Source organism: Erithacus rubecula (genome assembly GCF_903797595.1).
Source record: "Erithacus rubecula genome assembly, chromosome: 1".
Lineage (NCBI taxonomy): Eukaryota > Metazoa > Chordata > Aves > Passeriformes > Muscicapidae > Erithacus > Erithacus rubecula.
In genome coordinates this window covers 74,754,393-74,779,975 of record NC_136658.1, presented here as the reverse complement: position 1 = coordinate 74,779,975, position 25,583 = coordinate 74,754,393, and the positions used below count along the sequence as shown (strand labels likewise).

The 25,583-nt window shown below is 37.5% G+C and overlaps 1 long non-coding RNA gene across 2 annotated transcripts in view; it reads right to left on the bottom strand.

Moving 5' to 3' along the window:
• Nucleotides 1-25,065, bottom strand: part of LOC306798507 — a 29,806-nt gene extending 4,741 nt beyond the window's left edge. For both annotated transcript variants that reach the window (XR_013773368.1, XR_013773369.1), the window contains exons 1-2: nucleotides 24,965-25,065; nucleotides 7,106-7,207 (exon numbers count right to left, since the gene is read on the bottom strand). This is a non-coding gene — a long non-coding RNA (uncharacterized lncRNA). The remainder of the gene's footprint in view (nucleotides 1-7,105; nucleotides 7,208-24,964) is intronic.
• Nucleotides 25,066-25,583: the final 518 nt, after the last annotated feature.

The following is a 25,583-nucleotide window of genomic DNA, read 5'->3' as shown; positions in this document are numbered from 1 at the left end:
TCACTGTTTTGCCCTTGTTTCAACATTTGTGAAATCACTAACTTTGTTAAAAATGGCAAAATCTCCTGCTTTTAGGATATCATCTACTATATCAAAGAGATAAGAAATGCAGATATGTGTTGCAAACAACTGTGCACTCAAAAAATATTATTTTGGCAAGTGCCTGAACAATGAGAACAGTATTTCTTTCTAATATGCTCCAAGCTTCCAACTGTTTTCAGCTCCTTAGATTGATGTGGTTTCTGTGTAGTTAGAAAACCACTAGTTTACCCTTCCATGAAATTATTATCTCTTTGAACCCATATGAATGTTGCTATCTTCAATAAGCTGAAGCAAGGAACTCAGAGGTTTACCACATTTTCAATTAAGAACTCCATGCACGGCTGTCATCTAATCATGCCTGAGCAACACAGAGCTTTGCCAGCTGCTGCCACCCAGAGCAGCAAAAGAACCATGACTGGAGCATCATATGCAATTTCTGAACTGCCACTCCACTGGTAATTGCAGACTGAAAATCATGCAGTTCCTGAAAGTCCTTGCAAATTTTCTGTTTCACCAAAAGTTCAAGAAACCTGAGGCCTTTACAAACAGTTCACTATTTATTTTTTATAAATGCTTTATCTTCTAATGCTTTGGAAGCCATCCTGTCACCAGCTTTAGCTCTCAGATAAGGGAATGCATAAAATGCAGTTTAATTTGAAAAAGCAAAAATAGATAAAACACCCAGACCAAGAATGTTGCCATTTTGGTTTGTAATTTTTTTTATTTTGTATTTTTGCAGTAGCCTTTGGTTTGATGTGGCATGCAGAATTTTTGCTAAATGTGATTTTGCTTTACCAGTCATAGAAACAGTGCAGTATTTCTGCCTTAAAAGTCATCCTTCACACATCCTTCAGTTTATTTCTTCCAGGTTTCTTTCACAGTGCAAATTCCCTACATGTTGCTCATGCCTTTTTTGGCATTTAAACCCTAAACCTTTTGATTGGCAGAGAGGGAAGGGAAGGGAAGGGAAGGGAAGGGAAGGGAAGGGAAGGGAAGGGAAGGGAAGGGAAGGGAAGGGAAGGGAAGGGAAGGGAAGGGAAGGGAAGGGAAGGGAAGGGAAGGGAAGGGAAGGGAAGGGAAGGGAAGGGAAGGGAAGGGAAGGGAAGGGAAGGGAAGGGAAGGGAAGGGAAGGGAAGGGAAGGGAAGGGAAGGGAAGGGAAGGGAAGGGAAGGGAAGGGAAGGGAAGGGAAGGGAAGGGAAGGGAAGGGAAGGGAAGGGAAGGGAAGGGAAGGGAAGGGAAGGGAAGGGAAGGGAAGGGAAGGGAAGGGAAGGAGTAGTTCTTAAAAGTGTATTTTCAATTAGGTGCTTTTGAGACTGAAGTGCTTTTGAGTTACAGTGTAAGTTAAACAGCCTTAAAAGAAACACTTAAAAGGGTTATAAATCTGTGTTCAACCATAAGAATTTTCATTTAATTTAGATGTGGGCTCATACCAAAACCTCAACGTCAAATTTTGCATATCTTTAAACTTAATCATTTTATATTTGGATTTCAGTGGCCTTCTGACTGTATTGTTTACAAGCTTGCCCTCAAAAAAATTGAGTTGGCTAAACTGCAGTGGGGTATTTCTTTTTAGTAAATGTTAAGATGATTACAGTAATATTGCTTTAAAGTATAATTACGTACTGCTAAGGAGATACCAATTATGCCTGTCTGTATTTTGGGTATGTGACTTGGAATGCAAAAAAATTGCTACAACACCATGTGATGCTGTGATATGCAATAATATCAAGGAGTTAGTACAAGGTTCACATAAGAGATTTTTCTGTAGGAAAGTGGGAACTCATTGCAATATTCCATCAGAAAGAACAGTCTTTCTGCAGATATTTCTGTCATGAAAATCGATGTGTGTGTATCTTCATGCCTGCCTCAGGGATTTCAAAATTCTGTGCTCATAATCCCATTTCTGCATTGATTCAGATTTCCATTACATGCCCAGGAAATACTTCTAATAAATATATAAATAATTAAATAAATAACAGATTATTAAATTTCATGCTACTTGGCACATGCACTGTTTCTCAATAAGCTTAACAATATAGGAAATATATGTTCATCTGTGTTATTTCATTACTTAGCTCGTTTGGGGTAGGAGTAGAGTCTGACACAGATGCTAAATTACTTAGAGAGTTTAGTTTCCACTAATTTTAATTCCTGAACTATCTAGCAGACTGGATTTTAAAATCTCAGAAATTCATTCGGCTCTCAAAAGTGCATTAGTACTGTAAGGGGAGGTTATGTTGTATTTCTGATACACTAAAGAGAGAATGAATCTCTGTTTTAAACAAAAAAATATTACACTGTTATAAATCTTTACTACCTTGCAATGCTTTCATGGTTTTACTTCCACAGTTACCTGAGGCTGATTGTAAATAGCCAAGATTTACTCTCACAAGAAATAGAACTGATAAGTTCAGCTCCCTCTGCCAGACACATCACAGCCTTTGGACTTATGATCTACATATAGGAAATCTCACTGCCTTCTCTTTTTCACTTTCTCTTTTTTACTCTCACTTGCACTTTGTGGTCATATTGTCCAGTAAAACCACAGGAATCCTGCAATTCCCTGAAGTCAGGATGTAGGATTGTTATTTGCCACCACTCCATCCCCTTATCTGCAAGGCACCATGACAGGCCTACATCTTTACAAGGAAGATTGTTAGGAGTAAGACTTAATTTTTTCTGTAAGTCGGACCAAGAATAGAATTTTACATAGAATCATAGGATGACTCAGGTTGGAAGGATCCTTCAAGACTATCTAGTTATGACACCCTTCCATAGGGCAGCAACATCTACTAGACCTGGTTGTTCAAAGCCCCATCCAATCTGGCCTTGGACCCTTCTATGGATGGAGCATCCACAACTTCTCTGGGCAACCCATCCCATTGCCTCAACACCCTGACAATTAAGTATTTCTTTCTAATATCTCATCTAAACCTGTTCTCTTTCTGTTTAAAGCCTTTCCCATCTGTCCTATCACAATTTGCCCTGGAAGAAAGGTCCTCTCCAGCTCTTGCAGGTCTCCTCTCTCCTGATGTGATAAATCTTCCCTTTTCAGCCTGCAAGGCAGTGAGGTGGTTCTGAAAGGGCACGTCAAGGTTTTAGGTTCTCACTGTTGCAATCTTCCATTGTTCTGTGTTACTGGCCCCCCTCCCTCCCTGCTGTGTGTGCTGTTGTGGGAGTTTTGGGCTCTTTGACCAAGGCTGTGCTTGGGCCCAGCTATCCAACCCCTTCTCAGTCTCCCAGGCATTATGCAGCCCTCTCACCATGTCCTGCAGCTCAGGCACCTGCAGCAGGAGGACCTGCACTGGGCACACCTTTCACAGGCAGCTGTCCTGTCCCTGCTGACTGTCCCTGCCCCAGGAGAAAGGTCTCAGCACCTCTGCAGCCCTCTGGGGTCTCCACAGCAGCCTCTCCCTTCAGCAGCTCCCTCTGGGCAGTGGCATCAGCCACCACCAATGTGAGTGGGTCAGACCCCCAGCCAAGGCTGCAGCCTGTGCTCCCAGACAAGAGAAAACCAGTGGGAGTCTGGAAGAAGATCTGGTGTTGCTTGCTAAATTAATCTGCAATCATTCATATTTTTGTCATTAAACAGAGAGTGAAAAACCCCCTAAACTAGCAAAAGATTTGTTAATGATGTCATTGTCATCAGGATCTTGTCCACAGCACACAGCAAATGTTTCACAGAGTAATGGAACAACAGAGGCAATACATGCAATATGTGCTATTGTGCAATGAATCATAATGGTATTGATCACTGCAGTAATTTATCATACTTGTCTTGCTCCTGGCATTTTCTCATTGATGGATTCTGTTGGCAAAAACAAAATACTGATTACTTGTCATCATAGAAAATTGCAGAAAATCTAATTGGTGTAAAATGCAGCACATTCTTGCATTCAAAGCCATGCAAAACAGAAAGACCACAAATAGAAAAATGGATATCCAGGAGAGGAAGTATCCCTGCAGTTTACTCAGTCATTTAAAAACTATAAATTACTAATGATAGAAACAAGCTGCAAAGTAGCTAGAGAGAGAAAAAAGATAGCTCCTTGTATAAAAAAGGTACACTTAACGATTTACTTACTGTGAATTGATCTTAAAATGTCCATATTTCTTCTCTTTTCTATCTCCTGACAGTTACCTTCATAAGGACTTTCATATAGACTTAAATTTCAGGTTTGATAGATCCAAAACTCTTTCAAATGCTAATAATTTTCTTTGAACTTCAAAGAGGATATGTATACAGGGGGGTACTGTATGAATTTATAAAGAAGAGTAAAGCAAGACCTAAAATATATCAAAAACATAAACCAGTAAACCATGGACTAGTTTTAAATAAGAGATTAGTAGCTGAAAAAAATATAAGAAATTATACCATTCCTTTGTGTATTTTATAATAAAACAAATCCATCTTCCATAATTTTAAGACCTAATACAATAGAAATACAGGTTATTATCAACAAGATAATATAGTGGCTGCAACAGCCACTGTGCCATTGTTGCTATGTCATAAAAAAGGTGTGTCTTTTCAAGAAGCATGTTCCTATTAAGTTTTTCAGTAGAATGGTAAATTGTTATAATTTTGAATGCTGTAAATGATTACAACCTAAACTATTTGTAGCTATAACCTTATTGTAGAGCTATGCACTTTAGGAAGGAAAAAAAAATCTTGCCATGGTTTACCTCCATCTCCTTTGAATACTGCACTATGTTGAGAATAGTAGGGCTTAGGAGCAACTTAGTCTGTTGCTCCTTTAACAGATTTTGATTAAAAACAGGTTTCCTTAGTATTTAATGTACACTTACTGTCTTGCTACCTTTTTCTTTATGTAAAATGACATGTCTCTTGCACTGTTTGTATCTTTTCTGCTCTTTTGATTCAACTTCTCAGTTGTGTTTTGTCATTTCTTAACTTGCCTGTCATTCTGCAGCTTTCATTTTGTAGGGCAGAAACAACCATTACTAGGAGAAAAGACCAGTAGTTTTCCACACATTGAGCTTACAAAGGAAAAGGATTTTAAAAACCCCAAAAAACAATCAATCAACCCTCAACCGAAAAACCCTGAATGGTTGTAAAAAGTGGATTAGGAGTTCATGAATACTATCCAATATAACTGTTGGCCAAGTACTGATGGTATGTCAGAGAAGTTCATCAGCAGGTTCTCACAGTACATCCAGGTAGTTGCTATAGTTAACATTGTGCTAAAAATAAACCCTCAGACTTTGTTATAAGAGTGCTGACATGATTTACCAAGACAGCTCTGGCATTCTGTATGGGGTAAGTGCAGGCATATTCTTGAACTCTGGCCACAGCCTAGTGGGAAAGCCTTTCAGAGAGCACTTTCTTGGGTTTCTTCTTTCTGCTTTTCTGAGATGAGCAAGAAATCCACAGCCTGATTCTATTGTGCCTGCTTAGTTTACCTTCCTCTTTTCTTTTTAATTGCTTCTTGTAACTATTACATTTTATGATGCTGTCTACCTCCTCATCTTTGAGAAGCAGTGAGAAAGGAAGGCAAACTCTTTTACCCAAAGTGGCAGGCTGTTAACTCTTTCTTTCTGCAGTGAGAGGCTGTTTGCTGTAAGTGTTTCTGCAGGGTTCATGCTGTGCCCCTAAGGTGTGGGTACATTCCCAGCTCATCCTCCCTTTCCTGCTCACATCTTTGCCCACACATGATGCTCCTCTGGTGCATTGCCATACAGGTGGGAAATACCTCGAGGGAATTATTTCCCTCTTCCTTGCTTTATGAAATGCACAGGACATTTCTAGGTGCTTTTTGTAATCAACAAGAATTATTATTGATGTATAACTGTAGGACACAGACTGGCAATTTTCTATTCAGATTCAGTACATTTATTATCTGTCTGATAGATGAACAGGATTTCCACAGAAATCTATAAAACCATGAAGATTGGTGTTATTCTGATCAAAACAGAGCTTTCTACTGGCCACAAATGGTGCAGGATCAGGCAGTACAGCACTGGAAATATTCTCTAGAACTGTATTTGAGCTGAGTGAAATACTTAGATTTATGAAACTCAGTAAACAAATACTCTATAAAAACAAAAAGCACAAGGGCTCAGTCCTGCAAGGATTTGAAAGCTGTGGTTTTGATCCCACAAAGCACAGAAGTATGTATTTACCTTTAAGATATTTATGCCCCAGGGTATTCCTGTGCATTTTGAGTTAAATACCTGTTTAAGTGCTTTACTGGTCAGAGCATTTCCAGCATCTTTTGAGGCTGAGCTCTTACATAAGACCTCCCTCTGAGATTTCAAAGTGCTTCACAAAACACACTAAAGACAATTCTTCAAAACAATAAGGTAAAATACTCTTGTAGGACATAATATTGTGTTATTCCCCTGAGCAGGTACAAGATTCCCATCTGTAACTACCTCCCCTACTTTTCTAAATCTGTGATACAAAAATATTATCTTCTTTTGCCCCATTTACTAGAAAGATGCCCCTCACCAATAAACACTGAAACAAATGAATGAACACTGAATTAATGCATTTCATATAAGGCAGATTTTAAAGTAAGCTACATTGATGAAAGTCCCTAGCTAAAGGGGTTTAGGGATGTGTTTTGTTTTCTCATGAGAGGATGCAAAGAGATGGGTTTTATTTCTTCAGCTGGGAAGAACTGAAAACAAATTTAAGATAAACTAAAGACCACTTATAGCAGAGGCAGTAAAGTGCCTTAAGAGGAAATAACAAGGAGCTGAATAAAATGTCCTCAAGTGCATCAGGCAGAGCATGACCACCAGGTTAAGGGAGGGAATTCTCCCACTCTGGTCTGCAATGGTATAGCCTCATGGTAACATGTGGTAATACTCATAAATCTCACTCTAGATAAGTATGTTGTAACAACATCAAAAGACCCTAATTTCTTTGTGCAAGCAGTTCAAGCACATATGGAGAGTTAAAATTAATTTTTAAAATTCTGCAGTACATATGCTCAAGAAATACAAGAAAAAAAATTCTCCTTTTGTAGACAGCATCCCTCCATCCTAAGGGACTAGTTGTTTGCCTGGAAAGCACAGTTCACCTCAAGAGATACCTACACAGGACTTCAGACAGGTCTGGCCATGCTACCTTCACCCAGCTGTGTCCTCTTCCAGCTTCAGAGGAAAAGGGTATGTTTTGGAGAAAATCCATGTTCCAGCCTCTAGGAAAACCTTAGGAGATCTGCTAGTGGATATCCAGTCATTCAGCCCCTTTCCCTCGAGATCCTTCTCCATCCAATATTTATTTTAAGAAGATAAAACACTAACATAGGATTAGAAGCTGCAAAAATAGGAAGAAAATAAATTCTTTAAAAGTGTGCGCAAATGAAAAAAAGCGTCTTTCAGTCCTCACAGTTTTGTCAAATGGAATATCATTAACCCAAAATAACAAGTATCGTGAACCTCACTGCTCCTGTTTAGTCAGTAATATTAGAGTCCTGTAATGGCAATCACACATTTGTTTTTCATGGTGGGAGAAGTATTTTCTTTTTGCCTATATAGTATTATCATAAGAAACAGAATAATTTTGGCTCAGTTAAAGCAGCACCTTCACAAATTAAAGTATGTCAAATTTCAGCCTGAAATCTGACAAAGGTGTTTTGGGAAGGTACAGAAAGTTAGTCAGCTGGAGAGGCTGTTGGCACCACGGCCTATAAAAATATACAAATAAATGGATTCAGGTAGCTCAGACAATAACTGAGTAAAGGATTTTTTTTTAATAGGTTGCAGTAATAAAGCAGTATTGTGGTTGTTCTCCATGTCTACTAAAGCTAGAAGAAAAAATAATTACCTTAATTTTCAGAAATGGAGATATTAGCCAGATACGAGAGAAAACCTTCTGGTTTTAAGGCTAACATAGAAGAAAGTGCTAAAAGGCTTTAATATGCTTTAAGAAAGATAGTAAAATCCCCAATCCTGGATGATTGTGATTCAGCCAAGTATCTCTCAGAAGACGTGTAATCTTACTTGATTACTGGAGCATATAAAAGATTCATTTTAAGTCCCATTCACTACACATTTCTATTATTTTTATGATTTGACAAAGCAATGGTAATTAAAACACTAGCTTTTTGCTATGATCTGCCAGATGGATCTAGTGATAAATCACATTCCCTTTGGTGTCCTTTTCTCAGCAATAGAGAATTTAAATAAGAGCTGACCTAGTTCACATATTCAGCATGAAAATGCTTCTGCCTGTTTAAAAGGTGAATCTAATAGTGTGCTTTTATTTTTTTATTTATTTCTGCCCACATTATTTCAACGCCTCAGTTTAAACAAAGAGAATATCTTTATAAGCATTTTAGGCATCTCTGTCACTAATTTTGAAAGACAGAGCATTTTCCCAATACCTCTGGCATTACAAGAATTAGGTCTTAGTTGATCCTAAAGGCTGCAGGCATATGTTACTATTTTACAGTGATTGCTGTAGTTTCTCTCCTCCCTCTCTTTCCTCTTCCATCCCCAGTCACTCATCTCTGCCATGAGAGATTCATGCTTGCTCAGCTGCTGGGTGCTTTATAATCATATATTTTGTTTGTTAAAACTTTATAATCATGGGTTAAGGTTTACATACACATTTCACTGGATGGCATTTATACACAAGGTGTATACATGCAGTGCTGTGGGTCATGTGCAAACTACTAGTGTAGTGAGCAGTGTGGTGGTGGACTTCTGCATTTAACTTAGCTGCCTTTCAGAAAACAATTTTATTACTTGTCACTTATTTTATGAGCATGTCATTATTCCTCCAGCAGAACACGACTTTGGATGTAAGATAACTTTATGCTGGGAAATGAGTCAATTTTTCTTTCTTTCTTGAAATGTAGAAATCATGCTAAAGGCATTGTGGACAGCTTGAAAGAATGTCTAGTCTGATGTTATATCCACAAAATGTGCTTTATTTTGATGTCCCTGATAAATCACAGTGTACTCCTCCTTTTTTTCCCTCTCTTTTTTGAGAATGCTTGTGGAACAATACAGTTTTGGGACTTGAAGGTGAACTGCAATGAACTGAATTGAGAGTCATCCTAAATATATGAGCCAACTGAGGAAGAAAATAACAGTTTAGAATGTATTTTTATGGAAAAGATATGAAAACTTCTTGACCCCACATGTTCACACTGGCTCTAAAAATGCTATAGACTCAAATATTAACTTGCATATTTTCTTTAAGTATCTCCTGTTTTACACTAAGGCACTTAGATTCTTCTAACATAATTTCTCTTAATAGGTTTCAAAATCTTTCCAGTGATTTTTACTGTATGTTAGGGGAGAAAGACTAAATCAAAGTTAACTAAGATGTTCATGTTTCTCAAGTTTGGTTCTGGAGTCACAGAACCACACAGTCAACCACATGTTAAAAACATCAAAACATCATTAAAGACTCAAAACATATGTATTGATATTTCTAGTGCAATCAGTAGGAATTTCTGAAATGTTCTGGAAGTACAGCCAGGAATTCAGTGTGAGGCACTGTAAGAAAAACCCAGGGTGGAGGCTTGAGCTAAGCATGATGCCTCCAGGAGCCCTGGAGACCTCCTGCAGTCTTCTCCCCCACAAGTTCCATGAGATCTGACATACAAATAGGCTGGCAGGTAACAGATGCTGATTGCAGAAACTTGGTGGGCATCTGCTAATTGAAGCAGAAATTTTGAAGTAGATGGTTCTGTTTCTGCTGCATGACCCCCTCCTACACAGGAAACTGGATTTGTTCCTGAACTTCTTTTGGAAAGGTAATATATTCTTCTCCTAGAAGCTCAGTGTGCTTTTAGCATTTAAGTGATTCAGTATGTTATTACAGTTCTGTGTTCTTTTTCCTACAGGCGAGCTAGCTCTTGAGTAGAGTGAGTGAACCTCTTCATCAAACAAAAGCAGGAGACCAGAAGGAAGTACAGCTGACAGCTGAACCACTGCAGACCAAGGCAAATAAGTGTTTAAGCACAAGAACACCCACAATGGCCTAGCATTTTTTTTAACAAAGTGTGCTCGGTTTTTTTGTCTAGCAGAAGGAAGATTTTGCTCCACCAAGGAGCAAGGGTGGGGCAAGAAGTAAAATAGAGATACTAGAAAATCACAAAGCTTTCTCACCTGCAGGCTTTGCTGTCATAAATAAATATACTTCAGGGTTTCCCTTTTGCTTGCCAAAGGTAATATTTTTCATTTTCTGTTATTATTTTTGTTATCCTTTTTACTACAAGAAGTATGACCTACAGAGTCTACACTGAAAAGGGTTGCATGTGGTAAGTTGTCCTGCTGCACCATTAGAAAGCTCCCATAAAAGTGCTGCAAATCACTGCACTGACAATTACCTTTGAGTAATTTCTGAAGGACAGAACTGTTAATGCTGAGTCACTTTGGCAGCCATTCTTTATCTATTTGGGTTGTTACTTGGAAGCTTTTGAGACCATCTTTTAAACAGTTTAATATATTTTGAGATGTGCAATATTTTTTAAAAGACGATTGATTTTAGATATAAAAAGGGAATGAGTAGCTTTGTTAATTTAATTAGTATTATGTGACACTCTTAAGCCAACAAGGACATCACTTCAAGGTGCCACTAGACAATTAGCAATTAACCAAATTACTACACTAGATCAGAATGAAGGAAAAAGAAATAATGAAACTTTTGAGATTTTTAATGTAAGCAGAAAGTGCAGCATTTGCTGTAGATGAGCACATATGAAGATACAAAGAGAATTTAAGCTGGCAAACTGACTCGTTCAAAGGAATTTATGTATCCATCAATGTTCAATTTTTAACTGTCATCAAATCTAATCTTAAAAGAAAAGCCATGTTTAATGATTTGCTTGCTAGGTAAATATTTGTCAAAAGCTTATGCAGTTAGGAAAACAAAATGATATATGGATAGAGAAAGTGTTTTCCTAGAAGGAATGACAATCAGAGGATTTCAGATACAGTGATTTTAATTACCACTTTTCCGAAGTTCAGCAATTTTCAAAACAGCAAAAGACTTGCTGGGAGCTAGGGAATTGTGACAGCTTTTCCTGCAAAAACACCTAAAAAACCCCCTGCTGGTAGCTTTTTTACTGAAACACACAAATTTTGCTTCTGTCAAAACAGAGCAGCTACAAATTACCTTCTGGACTCATTTCCTAGGCTGAAAAGAAAAAAATAATAACAGAAGGACCAGAGAATAATTTACATTGAGGGGTTCAGGACTGAGCTTTATTAGCTATGTTTCTAAGAGTCAGACCAAAGGTCTGACACAGGATATTTGTGATAAACTTCCCAACTTGACACATTTGGCTCTTCGGGCCTCCAAAAAACTGCAATTTCTCATCTATGAATTTATTTATTTACAAGTCAGACACACAGTCTCAGAGTACCTAATGTTAAAACAACTATTCCTTACATTCATTGTAACTCAGTACTGACAAAAAGGAACATACAAATAAAAGTAGTATTACAAGAATCCAATGAACACATTTACCCTCTCACTTCCAAGTCTTCTTTGTATCTCACACATTCACTTCATTCCTTCTTTGCAGGGACTTTCAGTCACATTTCCTCTTGAACCTTCTCTTTCTCATCTCAGTGCTTCAGGAGTAGACTTTGCTGGATGGACCACTCTCTATCTGGGTAGAGTGGTGGATTTTTGCTAGTTTTTGGGTAGAAGAAACACAAATCTTGAAGCACAGGTGATTTGAGTGCACATTTGAAAGCAAATGAACCTTTTTTTCTGCTTTCAGTATTGCTTATATACTTTATCCAATACCTCTTGTAGCACAAAATTGTAAGTACCATGATGACAACGCCACTGACAGTCCCAAGCATTAGATACACATCTCTGATACTTCTCTCTCCTTCCTTTCCTTTCACTGCCAAGTAGATTTTGATCTTCTACATGCAGAGAAGGAAAACTTACTAGCATGCATCTGAAATAAGGTACCCACATAAGGTACCCACACGCTAGAAGACTCAGGAATTGAAATCTTCTCTGCATACCTTTTGAGAAGCTTTTTGTTAATCACATTGATTGTGAGTTCTAATTAGAGAGGCTCAGTGTATTAGAAGCTGTGAATTGTCATTTGAAGGAGTCCAAATTTCCATAAAACTTGTATAAAGCATTTATTATAGGTGCATCTCACTCTGAAACTATATCATGTCTGGCATAAGAGTTAAAGCATTATCATTTAAGGCCCTCATAAATCTGTACTTCCTTGAAAAGAACCAGAAAAATTTCTTCAACAAATATAAGACCACTACCAAATCTTATATTCTGTTAATTTTGTATAATCAACACATACCAACATTCTTCTTCAGGGATATAAATACAATATATCAGCTAGAGTTCTGGGCAGGTATGTAGGTAGAAGAAATCTAAAACCAAATAATACAACCATCACCTGAATTAATGAAGTTTGTCTTGATTTCCTGTCTTTTTAATTTGGTAATTAATTTATTCTGTTTATTGAATTTTAATTGTTAACTAAGTTTTCTTCTTGCAATGTTTCATCTTTAATTCACCTTTTTCAGGAATCTATTCATTTTCTCACTCTTGTTATTAAAATTCTGGAAAAACTAAGTGAACCCAGTTTATGCTGGTGCAGTCAAATCCCAAAATAAATCATAAATTCCAAAGATGGGGGTAACTTCTAATTTAAAAAATCCTGCCCATTAGGTACTGCTACCAAAGAAAATTCACATACCCAAGACTTTCCTTCTAGTTCTTAAAAATAAACTGGGATAATTACCACAAAATTTAAAATATATCAATATCTTATTTTAATTTTGAAGTGTCTAGTGTCTTTGTGACATGCAACTTCTCAGTAATTCTGGCTGTTTCCAGTTGAAGATATTTTTAAAACCTTTAAATGAGTTTAATTTGTGGACAATTACATTTTAAATCCATTGGTTCTATTGTGTTAAATCCTTCAATAATTGTTTGAATATTTCTTCAGTTGTCACAAACATTTTCACTTATTACCATATTACATAAAAATATTCCCCCAAATGTCATTCTGATTGCATTTTATTTCCTGTTGTAACTCACAAAATCTATAAATAATTTTTCATGTATCTTCTTATTTCAACAATGTCAGCAATAATGCATGCAGAGAGGTTTTCTTTTTAATAATCACTCTATTTTTAATTTTCACTACATGCCTTCTTGGCAGTAAACCAAATAGCTTACAAAATATTTGGAAACGCATTACTGTGGTTCATATTGCATGTTTTTAACCTGAACACAGCAACCATAAGGAAAAAAGGAGCAACTTTTTTCAAAGGAATTCAGTCAGATGATATAAGTCTATTTTCCCCATGCAGTGAGTACTATTTCCCTTATATTTGTGTTGGAATTCACTGTAACTGATGTTAGCTCAGTAGTTTTTCTTTAAGTAGTGCAGCACTGGGTTCATCCTATTCTCTGATTCTTTGTGGATTTCTTCTGTCTCTTGCATGCCTTTTGCACAGAATAACGCACCAAAAAAGGCATAGACCTTGATCTTCAGAGCAGAGAGACCTTACAGTAACTTCTGATGGGAACATTCTGTTTACCCCCACCTGTTCCTGGCTTCAGGTTCCCACCACCCCTCTTGCTTCTCTGGTGCCTGGCAGATGAAAAAAAAATGATACCAGCAGAAAGATGCTCCTGCAGAGAGCACGGTCCTGTGCCAGGGCTGGATAGCAAAGAGGATGTCCCTGTGGAACTGGAGAAGAGGGACCAGACCAGTTTATCTGGCAGCAGCTCACCATGAGGTCAGCTTGGCCTTAAGGAAAAACCTCATCTTAACTGAGCAGCCTGGTAACATACCATCCAATTTAATAAATTAATTAACATCATCTACTGGGTGCCTCTGAGTATTTCAAATTAATTAACAATTTTGCTCCCAACTGTTGAGATCCCTCCCCTCTCCGACCTTTCTTCTGGCTAACTCTAGGTCAGAGATGGAGGGGCTTCCACATGGGCAAAGCAAAAGACTGAGGAGGCTCTTCTTCCCAGGATAACCCAAGGTTCATTCCCAAACACTTCCAAGCCAATGCATGCAGTGAGGGGACTTTTCAGTTCTCAGGTGAGGGAGGAGGAACCGATCTGCAGCCAATAGAGCTGTGTTTCACTCCCAACAACAAGCTGTCTCTTCCAACTGATGCCCTGCAACCCAGAAAAAATAAGTGTTCCCCACACAAAGCTCCTGAAAACAATGAATGAAAATTAAACTCAGAAAGCACCCATTTGTGTATCATTTTCAGCAGAGTTTCATTCAACTTTCACATTTACTTAAAATAGTGCTATATTTTGTGTTTCAAACAATATACACTATATAAATGCAGCTACAGCTGAATGGAGCAAACAAACCATTTTTAAGGGGAAATTACTCAGGCTATAGTGAAACATGAAAACAAGTCACTTTTCCCTGCACATGGAAAGAATTATTAAAATGGTAAACCAAGACACTGAAGACAACATAATGTCACAGAATGCCTCAGGCCAGTCTTGTAGTATCTGAGCAAGAAAAGTACCTGATGACAGCACTCTGGAATGTCTTCTGCAAGGAGTTCTGAGCTGATAGTGCCTTCATTAAACTCAAAAAACTCCATCTTGTGAGTGTTAAGAGATAGGATTTTAACTACAGGTAAAACATGTTTTCTTGTGAGAGGTTAGAGTTGTCTGGGGAAAAAAATCACGAGGCACTGTCTGCAAGTCTGCTAGCTTGTTGAAAGTGTTGGGGGGAGTTCAGTTGAATTAATGCGTAGCTGATACACAAATTGGAGAACAAAAGCCACCGGTTGCAAAGCAACATTTTTGATACTTTTTCCTTCAAACCTTGAACGAGTTCTAGTCATATCTAAAGAACTCCACAAACAATATTATGTGAGAAAACACAATGAGAAAACAGAGTAAAGGAGAAAAAAGGAGACCAAAATTAACTGTCTCTGGGGACCTGGAAACCCTGCACAAGAAAGTATCTTGTCCACATCTACACTACTGTAGGCTCTACAGTCCTGCCTATATCACATATGCCTTTCTTGTTTGGAGCTACTTGACAGCAGACAATGAAAGGAACATCTGTTTTCTGTTTTTAAAAGATTGAAGCACGAATAGAAACAATTTCTCCCTGTGACAGTTCAGCCACTTTCCTGATGCCAGTTTTAATCAAGTAACAAACAGAATTAGAAACATATAGTTGTTCTTCTTAGCCTGATGAGAAACAGCAGTGACCCCAATCCAGCAATATTAAAAAATCACTAGGTGGATGGGTAAATCATGGGGAACCGACTGGATGTTAGGTTTCCATTTTCTTAATTTTTTAAAAAATCTCATATTGGAGGTTTATTTCCTCAAAAGGGAAATTCCTATTTGTTTCATGAGTTCAGTATGAAGTGTTTGACACACACAGCAGACATCCTACCTTCCTTTTTACCAAGGGTCTTCCTCAACATCTGCTCATATCTTCCTGAGTGCTTTCCTGAGCACTCTCCTACACTTTTAGGGGGCACATCAGAGCTCATTGTCTGCAAAGAGTTCACTGCCTGGTGCTCATCAGCCCACTCCTGCCTGAGCCTGCACTGCCTTTACATCAGTGTCCCCTCTGCACCTGGCTTTTGCTCATTCTCTCTTGCAGGTGAGCTCACTTCTGTCACACTGTGCCTGAGCACTGCCCCTGACCCTGAGCACTGTCTTTTTGTTGGGACCCTAAGTATACAGGACTGTGTTCCTGTTCTTCACAGCCTGAGCTGATCATTCAGTTTTTAAATCTGCTTTTCCAGTTCAGGACATTGCAGATGAAGATCTTGGTGTAGTTAAGATTTTTTGAATGTCTTTGTTATCCTTTTTTTGGGGAAATAAAACGTTTATTAAGGGAGGGACATCTAAAAGACTGCCACAGCATGTGGCACAAAAGTACTAACTTTCCTGAATAATAATTAGGACAAAGGGGGAATGATTTTTCTTTGAGAAACTGTCGTTTCAGAAATCACTCTGGGACACAATTGAGCAGCTTGACTTCAGCAGGCCAACTCCATGCAGTGTTTGATAACATGTTTAAATATTTGAATATTTATACTTAAATAGCATTGAATATGAAAGATCAAACTGACATATTTGTAAACCCAGTTGTAATACAAAAACAGCAAACTTGAAATTTTCATTACCCTTACAAAGTAACTTATTATTTTCATAGAAGAAATCTCTCCCATAACACAAAATTACCTTGTCAGAAATCACTCACAGATCCAGAAAAATTCAATCTCTTACACTCTTTCTCAGATGAGAGCAGCAGTAATCTCAGTCAGAGAGAACGTTCAAATGCTCTAAACATTTGTCAGCAACCTGATGGGTGACAGATTTCTCCTTTACAAGTGGGAAGCAGCAGGCTGTGAACATGCTCAATGCCACACCAACCTGAACTGGAGATTTCTTTATGAGAGCAGCTTCAAAGGTGACCAGACCCTAAGCACTGCTCAGTGGCCATAAACATATTATTGCCTTCTAATCTTACTGACTTCAGACTGTCAGCAATGCTATTTTTCTCCATTTTGTTCCTCTGTTAGAAATCCAATGTAAGGTTGCTTCTTTCTTAATTCATTATAAACCTGACCACCTTTTGGTACACACTCACCAACTTTTCTTACATTAAAGAATTACCAAGGTATTTCATCTAAAATAAGGAATTAGTAAGGAACTTTCATTTACAGTATTTTAAAACACATGGAAAAATTTCCACATATGGAAAAATATGTTCACAGCACATGAGGAAATTTGATATCATAAAATGGGAGAATTGTCCAACAAGGTTAGTGTAAATCTCAATGATATTAAATTCTTCCAATGTACATATACAGAATAAACTGATGCTTCTAGTAAAAGTACTTAAATCATTGTAATCAGCAAGATTCACACCAGTGTCATAACATTTCCTACATTTTAGATTAAAAAATATTTAGCTTAACAATTGCGTTTTCATAAGTACTTCGCTATTGCAACAAAAATTGTGGTATTTGGATGAGGAAAATCCTTTCAGTTTAAGCACATTAAAATTTGTGTTAAACATTTGATAGAGCACTTTGAATCTCAGAAAATGTTGCCTAAAATATTGCTTCTATGAGAAAGGTCTTTCCCATTGAAACACAGTGTATAATCATATGCAAGTAGAAGTTACAGTTTTTCATTTACACAACATTTCTAGAATTAAGCCTTTCCAATACCTGCACAATTTATTTTTCAATAATACACGTATTTTTCTTGTTCTTAGTAATTCCTGGAGAATTACAAAGGCATGAATAAGTGGTTCTCACTTTAATTAGCTCATGAATGGTAATTTCTCATTTTGTGAAAATTTTCTTTTTTTTTTTTTTTTTTAACAATGTACAAAGGACAGTTTATAATATTGTGTTGGGTTGATGTGGCCAGGAGTGTGTATTCTATCACCATCTGTTGAAGTTGGGTGGAGCAGTGATTTCCTTATCTCTGTAGAACATACCATATGCTAATGTGCCATCTTTAAGACTAGGTGGGGCAATCATCTTTATCTTTTCCCCAACCCATCCTCCCTCCAGGAAGATATATTCTGCTGCTGGGCCATTCAGTCCCACTGTATGACTGATAAAATTACATCATCCCATTGGGAGATGCTCCAGCCAGGGGAAGGAGCCAAGCCTTTCCTACCTAGATAAAAAACTGAGATTTTGAACAGCAAGATAGCTTCTTTCCACTGGATTCCAGAGGAAAACCAAACTTTTCCACATCATCCCTGGACCTTCAGAGGAAAACTGCACCCTTCTGCAGAAGCACTGCTTCAGCTGAACCACATCTGCTACTGCAGGAGGACTGTAGCCCCCATTTAATGGGACTGCTACCAACACCCTGAGTGACAGGGTGTCAGGTTGTATTCTGACAGTCAGTGTTGGAATTGTTCTTCGTAATAACGCATTTCTATTTTAATTTTCCCAGTAAAAAAACTGTTATTCCTAATTCCCATATCTTTGTCTGAAAGCCCCTTAATTTCAAAATTATAATAATTTGGAAGGAGGGGGTTTGCATTCTCCATTTCAAAGAGAAGCTTCTGCCTTTATTGGCAGACATCTGTCCTTTAACCAGGACAAATATAATCCAGATAAGGTACTGAAACAGAAAACATATTGGAAACATCAGGAAATTTTTGAAATTGCCAGCCTGTTAGAGACAGAAAATTAGGAATAAATAATGTATTCATTCTTTCTGTAGACATCCTGTGATAAAAAATAGTGAATATGCTATGGTTTAATATACTGAATTTTACGTAAAAATAGCTATGTTAAAGTCACTGTGTTTTGTCATTGAAACTCTAGTCATGTAAAATTTTTATTTTTAACATAAACTTTATTTAATTATGTTTTCAACATTTGGATTAAGACAATGTGGTTAATAAAAACCATATAATGACTCCCATTTTCATTACACAAATTGATATATTGCTTTTGTTACTACAGTTTTGACTAGAAGAAATGAAAGTAGAAAATAATTTATTCACAAAGCATGTTACTTTGTTTCCTATTTATACACCATTAAATGTATCTTTATTTATTTTCAACTGTTAGAAAACAATATAAATATTCACTTTACCATTCTTCCAAATTTCTTTTTCCATATGCTTGCTATCAAGAATTGGCAATAAGGCTTTTGTCACTAATCATCTTGGTTTAAGTGTAAGATCTTTGTTCTCTTTATCAGTTCCAGGCCAGTTCAGAGGCATTCTGAATTGTGACATTTGGGCATTCCAAGTGCAGAACCAGTTGCTGCTCAAAAGCCTTGAATAACCACAGGTACAAGGAAAAACTGTGGGGAAGGAGACACAAAAAATCAGACAAATTTTTCCTGCATGGATGAGTTCCACAGCCCTCACATAACTGTATTCCAAGGGGTACAGAATATGAAGAGAAAGGGAATGCTTCACCAACTCCTGACTTGCTTCATACTTATAAATGTTTCTACAAATGGACATGTCCAGTATAGCAACTTCGGGAACATCATAGGATGCACTTATGTGCGGGAAACCCACATGTGCAGTGTGTTTCCTTGCAGAATATCTGTACCATAAAATGAGTATTGATTACAGGTTGTTTAGGCTTCACTAGGTGTGTCCTCTACAATTCCTAGAGCAGATGTGTGACTCCACCCCAAAGAGTGGAAAACACCACTTGGTTATAAATCCTGTCGATATCCGAAGGGCTGGTTAACCTTCAAAACGTGCCCTTGACGCCGATGAACAGCTCCTGAATAGAAAGATGGTATTTCAGTGCCCTCTAATGGCTGCCCAGAACCAGAGACTTTCTTTTGCATTTATTCCCCAAAAAACTCTTCTCAGCAGGCCACTGAGACACTTCTAGCCAGAATGAACCTTGCATACTTATCCCCACATGCAAAGACCTATTAAAAGTAACTTACAGCACTCTGGGCATGTTGGAGAAACAAAACTGGAACCCTACTGAGTGGAAAGAAAGTTCTTCAAACCAGAGATGTAACTTTGTGGTTGATGGTAGTTGGACAAACTGTGTCTAAAACATTAGTGATGTGAACTTTGACATCTGAATAAGTCTTACCACTCTGACTTCATAAGCCCTGAAGGATCTTCTGATGCAGCTGAGAGAAAAGGTATCTTTAACAGCAGTTTCAGACTTTTTGTGTCACTGCTTAGAAATACTCTTAGTAACAAATTTATGGATAAAATATTTAAATACAGGCTTTTAAGCATTTTCTTTTCAGGGCAAACTACTCTTTACAGAAGCCGTAGGACCTCTTCAGACTAGCTGCTTCTCAGTGTCAGGAAGGGATTTACAGTCCAGTCCTTAATAAGAGTACCAATGACAATAAAATCCCCCAGCTATTACAAATGACACAATCAATCCTATATAAGTGTCATACAACTACTGATCATGAATTCTTATAATAATTCTTATAATAATATATGAATTCTTATAATAATTCTTGCAATTTATCAAATATCTCTTTATCCTGTAGTTAGAATCTATGCAGTTGGGGGGGGTTTCCATGGAATATTTGATATAAGACCAAGTCTTTCTTTTCCCTGCTAGAAAAGACACATGGGGAAAACATGGTTAGGAAGTAAATAATTTTGTGTATGTTTTAGTATGTTTGTGTATGTGTTGTAACAGGATCCAGACATGAAAATATTTCTCTTTCTATTTTCCAATTTTTTTTTACTAATTCCAAGTGCTTATGATTCATTTGACTTGTTTTGTTGTTTTCTTTCTTTTCGTCTCTTCTTTCTTATGTAATAAGTGAATAACAGCTGTGCTCCCACCGAGCTCTCAGTCAATATTATCTCAGTGATTTTTAAGCTAAGTAAAGCAAACTATTTCCCAGTGACCTGGGAACAGTAATAATAGGATCAAAAGATATTCTGTTATCATCTGAAATGTGCCACGATTACATGTTACAATGGCCTCAAGCAGTATTGATTCAACTGGAGGCTTTCAATAAACCAATTTTAACAAGTGCTGAAATCTCTGGATCTGTCTTATTGCAATGGAGGGCTTTTACACAAATTGGATATTGCATAGAATCTGCTATAAACAAAACTGTTCTTACAGCCACAGTCACTAAAGGAGCCAAAAAACCTTGTTTGCACTACCACATTTGCAATCAATTTATAGACTTATTTCATTAAAGCACTGAATAATGATTACATGTTTGAGACTTGTGCACATTGCCTGAATTTAATGCATGCAATGGTTTGGTTGATGTTTGCCCCTCAGAAATTTTTTGTGAGAAATAGGGGAAATGTAGTAGTATGTAGGGAAGGTGCAATTTCCTCACAGACAGAAATCTGAAGACTGAATTTTATCACATGGTGGAGAAAGGACTGTTTTTAGAGAATTATTGCTTTGAAAGGGAAGCTTTTGCTTTATCTGTATCTATTCATCAGCCAAAGTGCTGTCCATGGAGTAGTAAATCATGAGTCTTGTGGACCTGCACCACATAATCCTGCAGGCATTGATGAGAATGGATGCGGATACTGAGCAGATGACGCTGTTGTTTGTGTGCCAGCATTGTGGGAAAGTGTGTCAGGGTTACTGGAAAGTGTGTCAGGAACAGGTGCAGCCTTCAGTAAATGCACTATGCTTGAGGAAAAACGCAAATTAAGGCAAGTTAAAATGAATTTAGAGGCTCAAAGAGAAAAACAAAAAGAGCAAGCCCTTTCTGTTTGAATAATAGCTGGTTTCTTGTCTGCCAGGGCAATTAACTGAATGCTGAGAGGGAAGAGAGATTCAGGGTTCATTTTGAGCTTGGCTATACCACATGCATTCTGTTGCAGCTTTGCTTCTCTCAAGAGGTCATGGACACAGTCAGCTCCTTAAAAGGGACTGTCAGGCTATACTGAGCATATATGTGTACTTTAAATAAAGGCTTTTTCTGTCCTAGAACGAATACAGAGAGAAAGTTTTTTCAGTCTAACCTGTGTACAAGATTCAATACATGAAAAAATATGTTAGAAATGAAAATAGTGTCACTACCATAAGGACTCCAACGAGAACAGCAAACTATCAGAGTCTAATTGTTAGAATATTTCTGTTCACATAGTGGATCCCTACAAAAGCCTTCAGAACAGCTAATCTTTATCTCCTCATCCATCTTTAAGTTTTGTAGCAGAGATTATTAGGAAAAAAATCTCACTTACAAGGCAAAGAGTATCTTGAAGTATCCAAAACTAATTGAATGTGGAACTCGAGCCTGGGCTGGGAATCAACTATGTTTCTCATACAATTAGTTGCATCCAGCAGTATTATGAGGACATATCGAGGTAAGACTAAAACTTAGTTTTAAAAGATCATCATTTAGCTGAATTTTTGTTCTTTCTATCCTTTTTGATTCTGCCCATTGATCTCATAGGAGCCAGGTTACTTCACTTTGTTTCTGTAATTCCTTTTCATAATTTTATCCCATATATTTCATTTTAATCTGGTCTATATTTCAAAGGAATCTCAAGTGTCTACAGTCAGAATATCTGTCACTACAAGCTGAGTTCATAGACATTTCTACCTCTTCAGTTAAGGTTATAATAAAATTTTATTTTTCAGATTTGAACTTCTCCTTTGAAAGACATGGCTAATGAGTAAAAATAGAATCAGCTCTGTATGATACAAAGAACTTTCCTGTTTTGTCTGGCTTGCTTTTTTTTTTTTTTTTTTTTTTTTCCAGTTTTAGCATTCTTTCATTGGCTTCTCTTGGTTCCTCTAATCTTTTTGAAAGGGCAGAAGTGTTTTATAAGTGAACATATTCTCCATACATGTAATGAAACAATAGAGCATATTTCCTGCAAATGTTCTACAGAAAGCCAGTAAATTGCAATGTGCACCATAAGAGGAAATAAAAGCTATTTTATTGCTTTGAACATATTGTTCAAATTAGTGATTTACAAGACTATAAATATAATTTCACTATTGCAGAAAGGGAAAGCCATGAAACTGAGTCCAACTCTGCAGATTTGTACTATGATTTCACTTGCCAATTGTTCAAGTATTTTGCTGTAATTGTGTGCAGAAAGTATTCTATGTAATTCTATGTCTCTGATGTGTAAGTCAGCACTTCCTTGTTGCCCAGCTGCCTTCAGCATAGGAAGTTGCTTTCCACATGCTTTAGCTGGAATTTCTCTCTTCACATGAGACCTGCATTTCCCCCAGCTAACATATCCCTGTCCATCCCTAGCCATGCCACAGGGTTCTGCTACTAAATGCTTACACCTCCAAGGAGTCAATCTACCAGGAAAGAACACTGATATTCTGGCCAGCACCGTTCTTCAGAGACAGGAAAGAGAGGGGAAAAAAAAAATTAAACTCTCTCTTCTTAAATTTCAGTGGTGGCAAGCCATTTGTGGCTGACACTGTAGTGCAAAAGGCTGAATTATAATGCCACACAATGCATTTTAAAATAAAAATGAAGTATTCAAATGTGGTGCTTGTAGTTTCTAATTTGAAACTTAATCAGATGTAGAGGAAATGTCTTTCCATGTTTTCTCAGAACCCTGGCTGATGGAAAACATTTCTGTTGGAAGTGTCTGCCAAAAGACACTGTTATTTTCCATGCAGAAATCATATGACATGTCTCCCATGGCCATTTCACTGTGATAGCATAAATGACTGTGGGAATGGGGCAGATGAATAAAACTGTGGTGAGCATTCCAACATCTGTTAAGTAAAAAAAAAAAAAATAGTTGTCAGATGTGCTCCTCCAGCTAATATACACTCTTACCAATAATAGTCATCAGATGATGCACAAGCCTGACAAGTCTGGGGATTTCAATTGAATATTTTCTTTAATGAATGAGGAAATTACACCATGCAAAGAAAACAGGCAGGGTCTCTAAACGCATACCTCAGATAAGCTCCAGCTGTGGGATCCCTACAGAATCCCTGTTATATTATCCTCTGCTCTGGTCAGTGGGTGATCGCTGCATATCAGTGTGCTGAATCCTTTAGAGTGAATGCTTGAACTCCCACACAAAAGTAGATGTACTTGTGCTCAGTAGCAGATGAAGAATTCATAATCTATGATGATTTCAATGCAGAGATTTTCACTATAAACAAGAGTTTATTGTAACTCTCTGTGATATACCATGTACCACAGTATGAGATTTTTGACTGAATGAATCATTCTATTTTAGCATTCAGTTCTTTTTATAAACTCATCTTCTAATAGTACTTAGCGTCAACACTAGATTTCTCTATTTGTCTATCTCACTGCCCTGCTTATAGTCTAGGAGACTTCCGATAGTCAGTTTACATGAGATTTATTAATTTGGTTTTATAATTGCTACTCACAATCAGCAGAAAAGACAATAAAAAATTTGCATCTCTTATAAGAAAATACAGGTATCCCACAGGCAAATCAGCATCTGTATTCTGGTTTTCATTAAAATACAATAGATTATTTACCACTGATAAACATTACTACTTTTTTGGGAAATAAAGTGGATGGGCATGTATTTTTTGATATGGTTCAAGGAAAGCTTAATGATCTTGATTTATCAGAATTCCAACTTCATCCTAATGTCCTTAAACTATTTTACACTTCCAAGGATATTCACTGGGTAAATATATTTGCTAAAATTATAGAGATAGCTGGAATTTTAGATGCACTTAGGGAACTTCTTTACTTCCCCACTGCTTTTTGCATGTATATCAGAGTGTAGCAGGGTAATGCAGTGGAGAACTCAGTTGTTAGTACCAGATTGCAGCTTTATAAAGTTGAGGGAAAATGGTAATTACATTCCTGGAAACTTTTGGAATGTGGGTGTTGTTTTTACAGAACCCTGGAGCAAAAGAAAAAAGAAAAATTCTCTACGAAACATTAAAAAAATTCTTGAAATGTTTCATGTTAATCCTTTCTAAAATATTTCTTCCTGTGTATTTATTAGGATTCATAAACCCAAAACCCTCAACTCAGTGAAGTTATTACAGCACTGGGACAGCTCTTCAGATGGGCTGCCAGACTGGGGCCCCACAAAAGCCCTTCCCTTTAATCTGAGAAAGTAAGGAAAGTGTCTTGGCAAGCAAGAGGCAAGTTTAGAGGCTGTTTTCCCTCTGGTCTGCACTAAAATCAAGCCATCCAGTTTCTCAGAGAAGTGGAGTGAACACACATCTGCATTCTCTGGTGGGAATTGTTCTTCTCAGCTTCTCAGATGTTCTTGTTATGAGCTCAGTAGGTCAGAGCGCAGGGCTAATAATGCCAAGGCTGCAGGTTCAACATTGGCATGGGCTATTTGCTTAAGAGTTGGATTTGATGATCAATTGGACTTTATTCCTCTCTGCAAGACCCTTCCAACTCAGCATATTCTATGATTCTGTGATTTGCACACATATAAATTTATATGTACATCAAATACATGTTTTGTTTCAGTTACCCTTATTGTAGCATATAGACAGTAGGGTATTAAAATTTATTTAAGTGTTACTTACATTTACTTTTCATTAATATAAATCACTGCAGTCCTAGGAAGTGCAGCATCCGTGTTTTACAACCTTCCTGATGGAAGAATTTTACCAAGGTAATTTGGGGGGTGTTGCATCTAGGTGTCCAACCCCTTTCTAAAAAGAGGTCCCAAAATGACCCTCCACGTGATCAGACAAGCTTGGTGAGTCATGTGTAAGACATTCCCTCAAGAATTTCTTTTCCCAGGTCTCCACCAATACCCAGAAGGTTGCTACTGCTGCTGCTGCATGGAAACAGAACTGTTTGTTCAGTTCCACTTGCTTCAAGTACTGTAAAACCTCCTTCGAGAAGAGTTCCCTTTGGTCTCCAGCCTAAAGCTGTTTTACAAGCAAAGAGATGCCTAAACACACTCTGCCTGATGTGACTGCAGAAAAGGTGGAGCTACTACAGATGTTTATTAGGCAATTTACAAGTATGTAGTGAATGCTGTGAGCATTTTGCCCCAAGGCTCACTTCAGTGTGGAATTCATCTGACAAAATATATGTGTGAGCAGAGTAAACCAGCACAGGTCATAAGGATTGGACACAACATGTTTTATTTCTCTCCTCCAAAGAGAGCTTGGGGTGTGAGCCCACATGCCTTTT